Source organism: Galeopterus variegatus, unplaced genomic scaffold, assembly GCF_000696425.1.
Source record: "Galeopterus variegatus unplaced genomic scaffold, G_variegatus-3.0.2 Scaffold7119, whole genome shotgun sequence".
In the NCBI taxonomy this organism is placed as follows: domain Eukaryota; kingdom Metazoa; phylum Chordata; class Mammalia; order Dermoptera; family Cynocephalidae; genus Galeopterus; species Galeopterus variegatus.
This window is the reverse complement of record NW_007733230.1, coordinates 27,923-39,967: the sequence shown is the minus strand read 5'-3', so window position 1 is coordinate 39,967 and position 12,045 is coordinate 27,923. Positions and strand designations below refer to the sequence as shown.

The window sequence follows — 12,045 nt, the reverse complement described above, 5'->3', positions numbered from 1 at the left end:
CCGCCACGCTCCCAAGCAGCGCACTGTAGCAGTGCGCCACCGGGCGGCCCCCAAGCTATAGATTTTTGATCTGTGCACTTTTCTGAATGTATATTATACTCAATAAAGTTTGCTGATAATAAAAGAAAAACAAACAAACAAAAGTATCATGCAGGTCTTCATTTAAAAAGTGTTTGTCAGTCACCAAACTGTTCACATTCTCAGCCCTATCACAAGCTTGGCCAGATGAATTCTATCCGTTAAGATGAAGAGGAAGGGTCAAGTGTTGTTCTCTTAAAGGACAGCTCATCACAACATGAGATCTGTTTGCCTACAACATGCTGTTTGCCTACAACACACCTCTCTCTCTTTGAGCACCCGTAGCACTCCAAACTCTTGAGAGCAGAAACCACTGTGTTCTTTATCCCTGCATACCTGTGCCTGGCACATAAAAGCTACTCAATAAATATTTATCAAATGATCGAATGAGTGAGCAGATGACCACCAGCCTTTTATAAGGTTTGAGCAGCACTGTGTACTGCATCCCACCCACACTTTCAAAAAACCCAGCAAAGTCAGAGAAGGCTTCAGGTGGAAGGATCTCCATTTTCTTTCTCTCTCTGGTAAAGAGCTTTGGGGAAGAAAAAATTTAAAAAGCAAAAAGCAGACTACAGAACCTTTTAATTTCAATGATCAAAAGTGAGCCCCAGGTAAAATCAGCAGGGGATTTTAAATTAAGTGGTTTTTAATAAACTCACCTTCTCTTGGGTCATGCATGAGAAGAGAACTCCAGTGTTTCAGAGCAGAGGGAGGGAAGTCGTGATGGCGAGGCTCATTTTCATAAGCATTTCCCGATGAGTCCCTGTGCTCCCCAGAGCCTCCTGCAGAGCACACACTCAGAGCCCACTTAAGGTTTCTCTGGTTCAGGCCAGCAAAGTCACAAGAACTGCTAAAGGACTAAGGAACAAATCTTCATTTTTATGTAGTGGTCCTTGCAGTACAGGTACAGAGCTAAGGAAATGCGGACAGAAGCCCATGCAGACGGTGAAAGGAGAAACAATATCCTACGAGACTCCTGAGGGAGGGGCTAGTAAATAAGTCTGGAAAAGTTGGATGCCATGACCCCCTTTGAGATTCACCATGCACACTGATACGTCAAACACTGTTTAACTGTATCAACCCACCATCTCCTAAACCTATTTAACCTGTTTAACCCTGCCTCCCACAGCACCTACTAGCATCCTACAGAATGCCATGTTATACACTGCGGGAAACATTGAGTTTAGGAACAAAAGTTTAATCTGAAACCTGCTCTGAACCTGGTCTGGAGGAGTCATGTAGCCACTTTGGACCTAAATTTCTCCTCCTAAGTCAAGGAAGCATGTAGTTTCAACTGATCAAACCCATCCTAGCCATATTCTTTAGCATGGCTAAAGAGTGAAAGCAGGGTAGGGAGGGAGGGAATAGCAGCAGAACTTTCTCTTAAGCAGAAAGTTTTCATCATGCAAGCTTAAGGTATTCCCCTCTGCTGGAAAAGTTGTAAGCAGTCCTGTATATGCTTTGAAGTTAGCTGAGTAGGTTCAGATGCAAAAAGAAAAGTATCTCCCTAATATGCAAGAGTTGACATAAGTTAGCTCTGAAATTGTCCTGATTTAAATCTTTCTCAGCTCCAACCAGTTACCCATGATTACTTACGCTGGGTCAGGCCCTACCCTAAGCGTGAGCTTCTTTCTCACGCAGGACTGTGCTCAGGGAAGCCCTACCTTTCCTGGACTTATCAGATGCTTGGTGTCCACCCAGGTTTTTACAGAGGCAATCTGGTTATGGCCTAAGGTCTTCTCAAAGCTATTTAAACATTTACTTCCTCTTCCTCCAGGAGCTACTGTTTTGTTTTGGCTTTAGGCCATTGACTCAACTAGGTCTCACCACATTTAGCTATGGGCATGTACGTAGACACACTCACTTGCAGAAACACACCCCGGGAAGCAATGTAGCATGGTTGAAAGACTATGAGTCAAAGAATGAGATTTTGCCACTCACCAGCTATGTGTGAGCCTTAGTTTCTTCATCTGTAAAATGGGGATGATTCCATCTACCTTACAGAATGAAAATAAGAATCAGAGGTCATCTAAGTACCTCGTCTCTAGTGTACAGAAGTTGCCTGGCAAATGGTAGGTATCATCATCACTGTCACCAGTTTCAGTCTGTTCTCCCCTTTGCACTTGCACTGGCAAAGATCAATATCTGGCTCAAAAGAATAAAAGCATTATTCTCTCTCCTCTCTGCATAGACATCCAACTTTTCTTTCCCTGCCATCTTGGCTACCAAGCTATGGATACATATTCAGTCTGGAGAAAGGAAACATTACTCTCTCATCCACAGATGAAACGTCCTGACACTGGACCAGATGTTCACAGGAGAAGCCTTTGATTTTTAATTTATGTATTCATTTATTTATTTAGTGTTGGTCTCTTATGCTCCCAGCACGACAGCTGTAGGTATAGTCCTGCAGGTCCCATGCATTCCAGCCAGCTCCAATGAGAGTTCCTGTCATAGTTAAGGCACACTCCAGGGTGAAGGGCTTGCTCCACGCTCCCAGACCCCGCTGACAAGTATGGAAATGGGAGGATCACGCAGCAGCAAATGCAAGACAAAGGCCAAAGTCAAGCTTTTGGCACCATCTTCCTCGCACGACAGCTGTAGGTATAGTCCTGCAGGTCCCATGCATTCCAGCCAGCTCCAATGAGAGTCCCTGTCATAGTTAAGGCACACTCCAGGGTGAAGGGCTTGCTCCACGCTCCCAGACCCCGCTGACAAGTATGGAAATGGGAGGATCATGCAGCAGCAAATGCAAGACAAAGGCCAAAGTCAAGCTTTTGGCACCATCTTCCTTCTGATAGCAGAAAAGCAGTGTCAAAGTCACACTTGGGGCATGCATTCCAAAGCCACATCTGTGTTGTTTCAACTTGAAAGCGTCCAATTTCATATGGAACTATTTTCATTATTTTAACCAGTATTCACTTAAAAAGCCTGTTTCCACTTCGCATGAATGCACGTAATTTGTATTAATTCTAGTGGGTATTTTGCAAGTTCAGTGAGTGATAATTAGGCACCTTAATGAGGAGATGTATAGTTTCTGTAACTGTTATTTGTTAAGCTGTTATGTACCACTTCATATTTTGAAAGCCCTTTACAATCATTAATTAAGATATCTCCCTAGCCCCTTAGAAGTGAGGTCAGTAAGAAGAGTTCTGTTTCTCTTGGAAGTGTTGTTTTTCAGCTCTTTTCTGACCTGGGTGCATGCAAACTTCTAACCTTTGAAACAAAAAGCAGATTCTCTTATGAGCTCGTATCGGTGTGATTATATTTCACAGCCTACACAGACTCCTTAGCTGCTTAAGGATATAATTTATGCACATAATTTTCCATGTGGTAGATTTTCTTTCCTTTATCACATTTTTTTTTTCTCTGTGGTTGTATCTCTTTAGCTGCCTCTTAGAATAACCCCAAGGGATCTCCTAATCATGCAGGTTGTGACACCAAAAGCTGACTATTATCAGAAGACCAAGAAGGCTATGGGCCTGGAGATATTTCAAAATATTGCAGATATTTCAAGTTTCCAGTGCATTCCATTCACACAGGGGGATTTTGGAGATTTTTAGAATGATCAGTGAATCCAGGCTAATAAATGATTTACTAGGTATGGACATTAATTATCTATTTAATATTTTTCAATTTAGCATTAATGGGTGCCCTTCCCACTGTACTAGATACTTTCAAAGATAAAAATTTTTTAGTCCTCAGAATCATCTTGGAGTTAAGGTGAGATTGTCCCTATATTACAAATAATGAAGTGATAATATCAGGACTCAAACCAAGGACTGTTTTCCAAGTCCACCGCAGTGTTTTCTTTACAGGCAGCTTCCCCTTCTGGGGAAACTCCCAAAATCCCTGTGTTCTCAGGACTCACCTGCTGCATCAGCCTGAGGACACAAGGATCGTATGAATAACCTGTGGTTAATTATAGATTTATGAGCAGAGACAAATGTTTTCACTCATGCTAGACACTATGCAGCCTCTTTTCAATTTTCTTTTTTGGGAGAAGAAGGGGAAATGGGTCATTACCTTTTAAGGTCTGCTGTTCAAATGTGGTGTAAAATATTTGCTACCTGATAGACGTTCGGCAGCCCATTCCTTTGAAACCCCTGCCCTGAAGAGGAAGCCTATCTGGCTTGACCTTCACTCTTCCTGTCTCTCACCTAGGTAATCCTCTTCCTCCTTAAGTTTCAATTTAGACATCATTTATTTCAGGAAGTTTTCCTCTGCTGCTCCCCCAAGACCAAGATCAGTTTCCCTGTCCCCAGCTCCCCAGAGCTCTTCCCCCATCTCCCATTTATCACGGTGCTTTTCATTTTCTTGGTTTCCCATCTCCCTTTCTTGTTAGGTCTTGCTCCCCGAGAACAAGGACTGTGTTTTATAAACTGCTAAATCTCCGGTTAACCCAATGAATGGAACCACAGGAGATGCTCCAAAAAAAAAAAAAAATCTCCAAAATGGATCATAGAAGAAATAACTTATGAATGCAGCACCCATGATTAAAGGCCAGGCAGTGTCCCCACTGGTACATCTGGCATGTCAAGGACAGCTCACATATGGCCTGGTTGTGAGGCCTGCAAGCCCCCCTGTTGGCTTTTGCTGGCCAAGTCCATGTATGATGTTCATGTTCACGTAGCAGGAGGCACAGTCTTTCAATACATTGCTAGGTGAGGGAAAGCCATCCCATATTCCCTGCTGGCATGGAAGGTACACAGTCCTCATTAGTTCTAATGTTCTAAGATGAAGACCCTTCTCCATACAGGGTAGTAGGAAGCACTCGGCAGCACCATGACACTGGAAAAGTCATGTCCCTTCTCAGCATCTCAGTTTCCACATCTATACAAAGTCGGTAATAATGTCTGATCTGCCCGCTTTCTAAAAACATTGTGAGATCAGAGGGGGCTCATGGAGCTGGGAGTGATGTTCATAAATGTTGTGAGTTGTTCTGTTTGTTTGATTCTGGGTCTTGGTTGAATCGAGGAACAGCAAGTGGTATAGTTAGTAAACTTTCTGAGATTCCCAAGGGAAAACCAGCCTGAGTGTTGGCTCATCAAGTTTGCAGAGGTGTAGGGGAGGGTGCAGCATGCCCTATCCCAGTTTTGCTGGAAGGGGTGGTCTGATGAGAGGGGAGAGAATCAAATTGTGGCAAGACTCAGATGGGCCTGGCCATAGCCAAGGGGATATGGCTTGTTCTTTAGACCACCCTGGGATACTGGAGGCCTTCGATCTTGTGAAATGATGTGATAAAGCAACCTTTTACGTTGGTTTTTCTAAAACAGATCCAGTTATAGGAACTCCCTTGCTCAAAATTTTTCACTGGCTCCCAGTTGTCCTCAGCAGGGCTTCCCAACCAGTGTGCCACACATGGGTGACATGCCAAAATAGTCATCCCCCCAGCAACTGGGGCACTTGGGTCGGGGCTGGAGCAGCTGGAAGCCTTGGATCAATCATTCTGTCCACAGCTCTTTCTTATAACCCCAAGTGATAAGAATATCATTTTCTGTATTGGAAATGACATGAAAATGGTTGGAAAGCAACTGTTTTGCACAGATACTAGGTCCTTGCAGATCCGCCCCCCGTTTGGCCCGTCCAGGCTCTCATCCTGGCATTTGCATTTGATTTAAACCATCTAACTGTCGCACTCTGGTTCCTGCGTAGTCCAGTCTTGCCATGCTGTCTCCTACTCCCATGCCTTTGTCCATGTTGTTTCCTCAGACGCTGCCACCCACCCTTGTCTGCCTGACCAAATCCTAGCCCAGGCGACCTCCACCTCCTTTCTGAGCCCCCTCATAAGCAGCGCACGTTCTCACTGTTTGTACACGTCACACTGAATCGTAATGGTGAGCGTGTCCTACAGACTCACCCATCATTGTGTTTCCATAAAAGGATGCAGCAAAGATGGAATGTTACACCTCCAGTAAATATATGCTGAATTAATTAATATTTTGCATAAAACTCATGAGGACTGGGAAAAGTAGAGAAGAAAAACAAGGACAGGTGTATTTCCGTTAGTTCGCCCGTAGTAGGTGTCCCATAAATAACTGTTGAGCAAATGAATAAATAAAGGAAGAGATGAAAAAGTCATCTTAAATGCAGCAACCTGTACAAGTTTGGAGGCTGTCCCCTAGCCAAGCTCTCATGCATGTGCTCAACGGACGTGAATCAGAATTAGGATGTTTCTAACAACAAAAACATGAGAAACAACCAAAGCGTCCTTTGGTAGGGAAATGCAGAAATAAATTGTAGTATATTATAAAATGAATAAAGTGATTACAAAGAATAAGCTAGATAGATATTGAAATACTGACATGGTTAAATCTTAAAGACATAACGGTGGGTGAAGAGGTGAGTTAGAATAGAAAATGTGTGATACAGAACACACTAGAAACACCACCTGTTCCTATCATAGAGATGAGATGCAGCCACCACGGGGTACAGGTTGCCTCTGAGGAAGAGAGGAGGTAGGATGGGATAGAGGGACTTCTGATTGATCTGTAATGTTTTATTTTTTAAAAGCAAATGTGGCAATCTATTAGCATTTATTTCATGTAGGTGCTGGGTATTTGTTAGTCTCTGTGCTTTTCTGTTGGTTTGAAATAGTTCATAATTTTAAAAATTAAAATGACACAAAAGCAAAGGCTGGGTAACTGGAAAAATGGCCCTGCATTTCCCCATTTCATCTGCTGTTTTAGTCACCCCCTTCTTTGCAAACAGCCTGGCAAAACAGTGCTGAATCACGTTTGCCACTCAGGGCTCGCCAAGTCTTAACACCTTTTAAACGCATCAATTCTCAGCTCGGTCTCCACAGACTGACAGATCTACCATGGACCCCTCTAGAGGCTTCAAAATGTTCATTTATATTTTTCATCATTGTTTATAGCTTCCACCTCCAACTCTGCCCATTTTTCTCTATATTGGAGCATCTATCCCACCTGATTAGAATTAGTTTCTGCAATAAGGTTTAATGAAATTTTCTTTCACATGTTTGACTGAAATCTGTTTTCTTGAATCAGTCACCAGTGACTTACTTCACTATATTGTCTTGGTTTTTAATTTTATAAATGTTTCTTTCCTTTCTTCCCCAAAGAAACAATCAAGTAGCATGTGTGTGGTGAATTTTACTGTTTCTAAGAATGTCTCCATATTTGGGGAGCATTTTCAGTGTGCACTAGAGCTAGCCTGCACTGGCTCAGGAGGGCCAATGTGCACATTTCTTCCCTACTCAGTGTTCAATGACATCCCATTGCTAGCTAGAAACTAGTCACGATGGGAGTCTTTACACCACGGAAATGGGCACACACTACCAGTTAAGGTTGTTTTTGGTTTTCCCTAGGAGAACCAGTGGTTAAACAAGAGGGCACGACAGTTTTCTGAGTTGAACAGGACCAGGTAGCACTTTCCTTGTTTCATACATATAGAGACTGAGAATCAAAAAAGAAGTCTTGGACTGAGTCCTGTGGCTCCAAGTGACATTGCTGGGGCTCTGGTCTGTAGAAGCACCAGCTCTAGAGTCAGCCAGACCTGAGTTTGGATCTGGTGTAGCTACTTTCAAACTATGCATTAGACAAGTGTCTAACTTAGCCCCTCGCTTTCTCCACCTATAAAATGAGGCTGAGAAAATCTATCTTGTAGACATCTTGGGAGCATTAAGGAAAATGATATGTGCAAAAAACCTAACACCAAAGAGATGTGTAACATGTAATTTACCCCTCTGACTCAAAAGTTCAGATCTCTGTGTCATATTCCATTCTTCCCATAACCATACAAATATGTATTTTTTATTTCAACTCTACCTGACCAAACACTCTTCACTAAATGATGAATATTCTTTTTCTCCAAATATGCATCACTGAAATAAGTAAAAATCTTAAGAGTTGACATTTATGTGTGATTTGGGGGAATCAGATTCTTTCCTGCAATCTTAGAAATGTATGTACTAGATATCAAATAAAATCATTTTTCAGCTGCCTGGGGTTTACTCCACTAACCATTCTGCTGAGATAAGCATGCTGAGGAGAATTGATTTGGGGACCCATTTGGTGCTACCACATTAACTGCAGTGGCCTGCAGGGAAATTCTGTTGGCTTCCCATGTTCTGTGCTTTGTGTCTTCTCTGCACACTCTAACTGACCTGGTGCTAGACAGCTGCTTCTAAGCCGCTTCTAAGCTGTTTCTAAGCTAAGCCAAAACTACCACATTAACTGCAGTGGCCTGCAGGGAAATTCTGTTGGCTTCCCATGTTCTGTGCTTTGCGTCTTCTCTGCACACTCTAACTGACCTGGTGCTAGACAGCTGCTTCTAAGCCGCTTCTAAGCTGTTTCTAAGCTAAGCCAAAACGAACTTTTCTATTTAGAGTTCAATTAATTAATTTATTTTTTCCTGAGTAATACATTTAGTTGTTTTGACATTTTTTAAAATACAAAAGGATATGCACTGGAAATTTCCCTCCCTGAACAATCCCCGTTCACCCAGGTCCCTCCCCACAAAAACTAACCAAAAAAAAAAAAAAAATGTGGCAAGGAGGAGGAGCTAACGTCTTATTATTAGTTGCTTATTAACTCAGAGGCTTTCAGAGCTCATCTTAAGGACCCAAGGTCAGTGCTGCATTCACTGTAGCTGACTATGTGCTCACTGTAGATGGTCCAAAGAAGACCCTCGTGAAATCAGGAATGCTGAGACAAGCCCATGTGGCTTGTCAGTAATTGTCAAGTAAATTGGCAAAGATGTACCCAGAATAAAATCATTGAGGAGCTGCTTTTTGTCTGTAAAGATAAATGGCATATATTGTATAAATACCGGCTATCACCTAAACCTAGGTAGGTTGTTATGTCTCTGGGAAAAAACATAGGTGAGAGCCTGATGCGTAAAAGGAATGTACTATGTATCAGATACAGAGCTAGGATCTTTTTATTGTTATTATTGTAATTACTATTATTAGGGTAAAATATACATAACATAAATTTACCATTTTAACCATGTTTATGTGTACACTTCAGCAGCGTTAAGTCCATTCACATGATTGTGCAACCATCACCACTGTTCATCTCCAGAAAGTGCTAGACTTTTTGACCATCTCACTTAATCCCTGCAACAGCCCTTTGAGGGCTGCTGTACTGTTCTCCATATGGCGAGGATATTTCAGGGAGAGGGTTTAAAGTTTCATATGAAGTGACTGGCAGAGCCTGGGCTTGAACCCAGGTGTGTTCATCTCCAAAACGTGTGCCTCATGTGGTGAAGCCTCATTCTCTCCAGAGGAGCTTTTAGAAGGCAGACTTACCTGCAGCCGTGCTTAGGCCTCTTCTCACACAAGACGTCTTGGGTGAACAGTTGTGCCTGGCTCTAACTGTTGTTTTTTGCTGCACTGTCCTGTGCCATGCCCAGGGGTGATCCTGTTGCTTCTGGATAAGCTACGGAAGATGAAATGGGAGCAGATGTGGAGGCTGACTGCAGAGAGGGAGCTCATGGGCATGCTGTCCACATCCTTAGCCGACCAGGTGAGTGGCCAGGTTACAAGGTACAGTCATCCTGAGTGCCCTGGTTCTGTTTCTCAAAGAAACTTCTAAGTAGAGGGGTCTGAATGATTTTTCTACCTACTGTGTGACTCTGTGCACTCTGATAGGACTGCATTATACTTGCCAGTCTAAAACAACAGCTTAACTCATGAGTTCATTTCCTTCATCCATTTATTTGTTCATTCAGACTTTCACTGAACACCATTTATACCAGAGGCCACGTTCAGAAAAAGGATGGCAGAGGTAAATGAAGGAAGCGGTTCCTGGCCTCGTAGAGCCCATAGTTTAAGAATTACGAGTAGATGGCAGGGCTGACCGTTAGCCCCGTTTGTTACAGCATGGTGCTGATAACACCAAGGTCCAGGGTTCGTTCTGAGGTCCAGCTGCCAAAATAATGATGATGATGATGATAATAATAACAACAACAATAGCAACATAAATAGATGGCAGCCCACTGTGTTAAGAGGAGGTCTCCATCGTCATCAGCAGCGTGGAATGCACGGTGCCTGCTTCTTGAGACCCCAGGATGCCACAGTGTATTTCCTAGACAAGATTCATTTGTCTCTCTTGCTAAAAGAGGCTAACTTTTAAAGCAAAGCCTTTTGTGTAGATCCTGTGCTGGTGACTGTATACTCATGAAAATGCATTTTAATAGAAAGGACAAACCACCTGGATGGAGAAACTACCCTTTCATCCAGGAAATCTGAAAAAGTCCCTGAACTCCACCAAACTGTTAACAAATATTTTTTTTAAAAAAGCCCAAAGCCCATTTCTCATTTTCACTAGAAAAGGCAGGAAAGTCAGGGGGCTCAAGTCTTTCGGCCTCAGGTCTAATGGGCTCACTCACTGAGATTTTGATCTTGCTGTGGTGTACATGGCCATCTTGGGATGCAAGATGTCTCGGTTTTCTGCATTTCATCCTTTTCTTCTCATGTAAAGAGCAGCTCTCTCTCCATGTTTTTCTTCAATCTTCAATTTCTTGATTCACCAAATTCCTGCAAAGTATTCTAATACAGCAGAAACAAGAAACTCTGTAGGTTATTTTACTGTTTTTTAAACATTATTATTCAGTTTTTTCTCAAGCAGCCAGCAGCAACTTGATTTCCTTTTTCAGACATGAGATATAGTATAATGAATGAGCTATTTAAAAAAAAAAAAAAGCACAAAATTTACCCATGTAGCTGTTTTAAACCTAGGGGAAAACTGTCCACCATCCTCATATTTTAAGTCAGGTCACAATGCCTTGAACAGGTCCTCAAAGCTAGCAAGTGTATGTCCATGTCCAGTGGGGATAGTGTATTCAGCCTTCACCTCCCAGACCACCTGTCCACGGACAGTTGGTAAGTGTGCCTTGGTGCGAGAGCCTGCAGCAGAGCCCCAGAGGGGTAAAGCCTCCCTAGACAGCCAGAGCTGGACTTCCAGATGGGGAAGATGTATGCTGGGTGCCGTGGGCTGCAGGAATCCAGGGAGCATCCATCACCAGGTGCACTGAAAGCTCCAGGCAGAGCTGCTAACAGGAAGGATCTGTAATCTGTTTCAGCCCCCGGAATGAGCAAGGCCACTTGTCACCACACAGTTTCCTCTTCAGGAAGCTCAGGATGGATAACCCAGGGCTTCTGGATAGGATGGGCCAAGAGGAGGAAAAGAGACTTCATTTATTATAGCTGGCGAGGGTAGCAGACACTCCCTGTCTACCCTGCATAAGCTCGCTGGATGGTGCATTATGGGACCAGCAGGATCTGAGCTTCAAGTCAGCCTGGGGCGTTTCCTGATCTCTATCCAAACATCATTGCATGGTTCCTAGAGATAACAGGCAGGAGAGTGTCACACAGTGCTAGCCGGCCTGTGTTCAGAGTGGGAGGCTTGAGAGGAGCCCTTTCATAGGCCGTGGTGCCTTGAGAGCCAAAACCATAGTGGAGCCCACCTGACTGTCTTGACTGTGTCTTTGGCTTTTATCCCTCAGGATATCTTCAATGCTGTCATCAAACAAAACCCTTTCCTCGTGTATCAGCTCCCCTGCTTCTGGAATGTACAGCTGTCAGACCACACCCGCTCCGAGCAGTGCTACAGAGATGTGGCTGATCTAAAGGTAGGATCAAGACAGGCCAAACAGGGGTGGGGGGCACATCCCAAGCGGTAGGTGAGGGGCCCGCAGTTGGCAGAGGGAAGCTGGGCTGGGGAGACCTTTCCAGTGTCTGGATGGCTGTGAGTTTTGTGTGCAGTGTGGTGAGAGAGATAAGCACACAGAAAGGCAGAAAGACTGCTTTCCTTCTTTGTTGTGTTTTTTTTTTTTTTTTTTTTTTTTTTTTTCTTCCTGTCCTTGTTTGGGCTTTCTGGAAAGCATAAAGCCTCCTAGCATAAGAACCATCTTGTGTAGTTATGCTTCCTACCATCCGCTGCTGGCAGTTTTGGTTTTCACATCAGCCCTCCAAATCCATTCATTTAATTCAATCAAAGA

General features: G+C 43.4%; 1 long non-coding RNA gene across 1 annotated transcript in view; it reads left to right on the top strand.

The window, feature by feature from the left end:
- The window catches only part of LOC103607096, a 46,048-nt gene extending 34,376 nt beyond the window's left edge, over positions 1 to 11,672 (top strand). The window contains exons 2-3 of the long non-coding RNA XR_551938.1: positions 9,457 to 9,569; positions 11,551 to 11,672. This is a non-coding gene — a long non-coding RNA (uncharacterized LOC103607096). The remainder of the gene's footprint in view (positions 1 to 9,456; positions 9,570 to 11,550) is intronic.
- Positions 11,673 to 12,045: the final 373 nt, after the last annotated feature.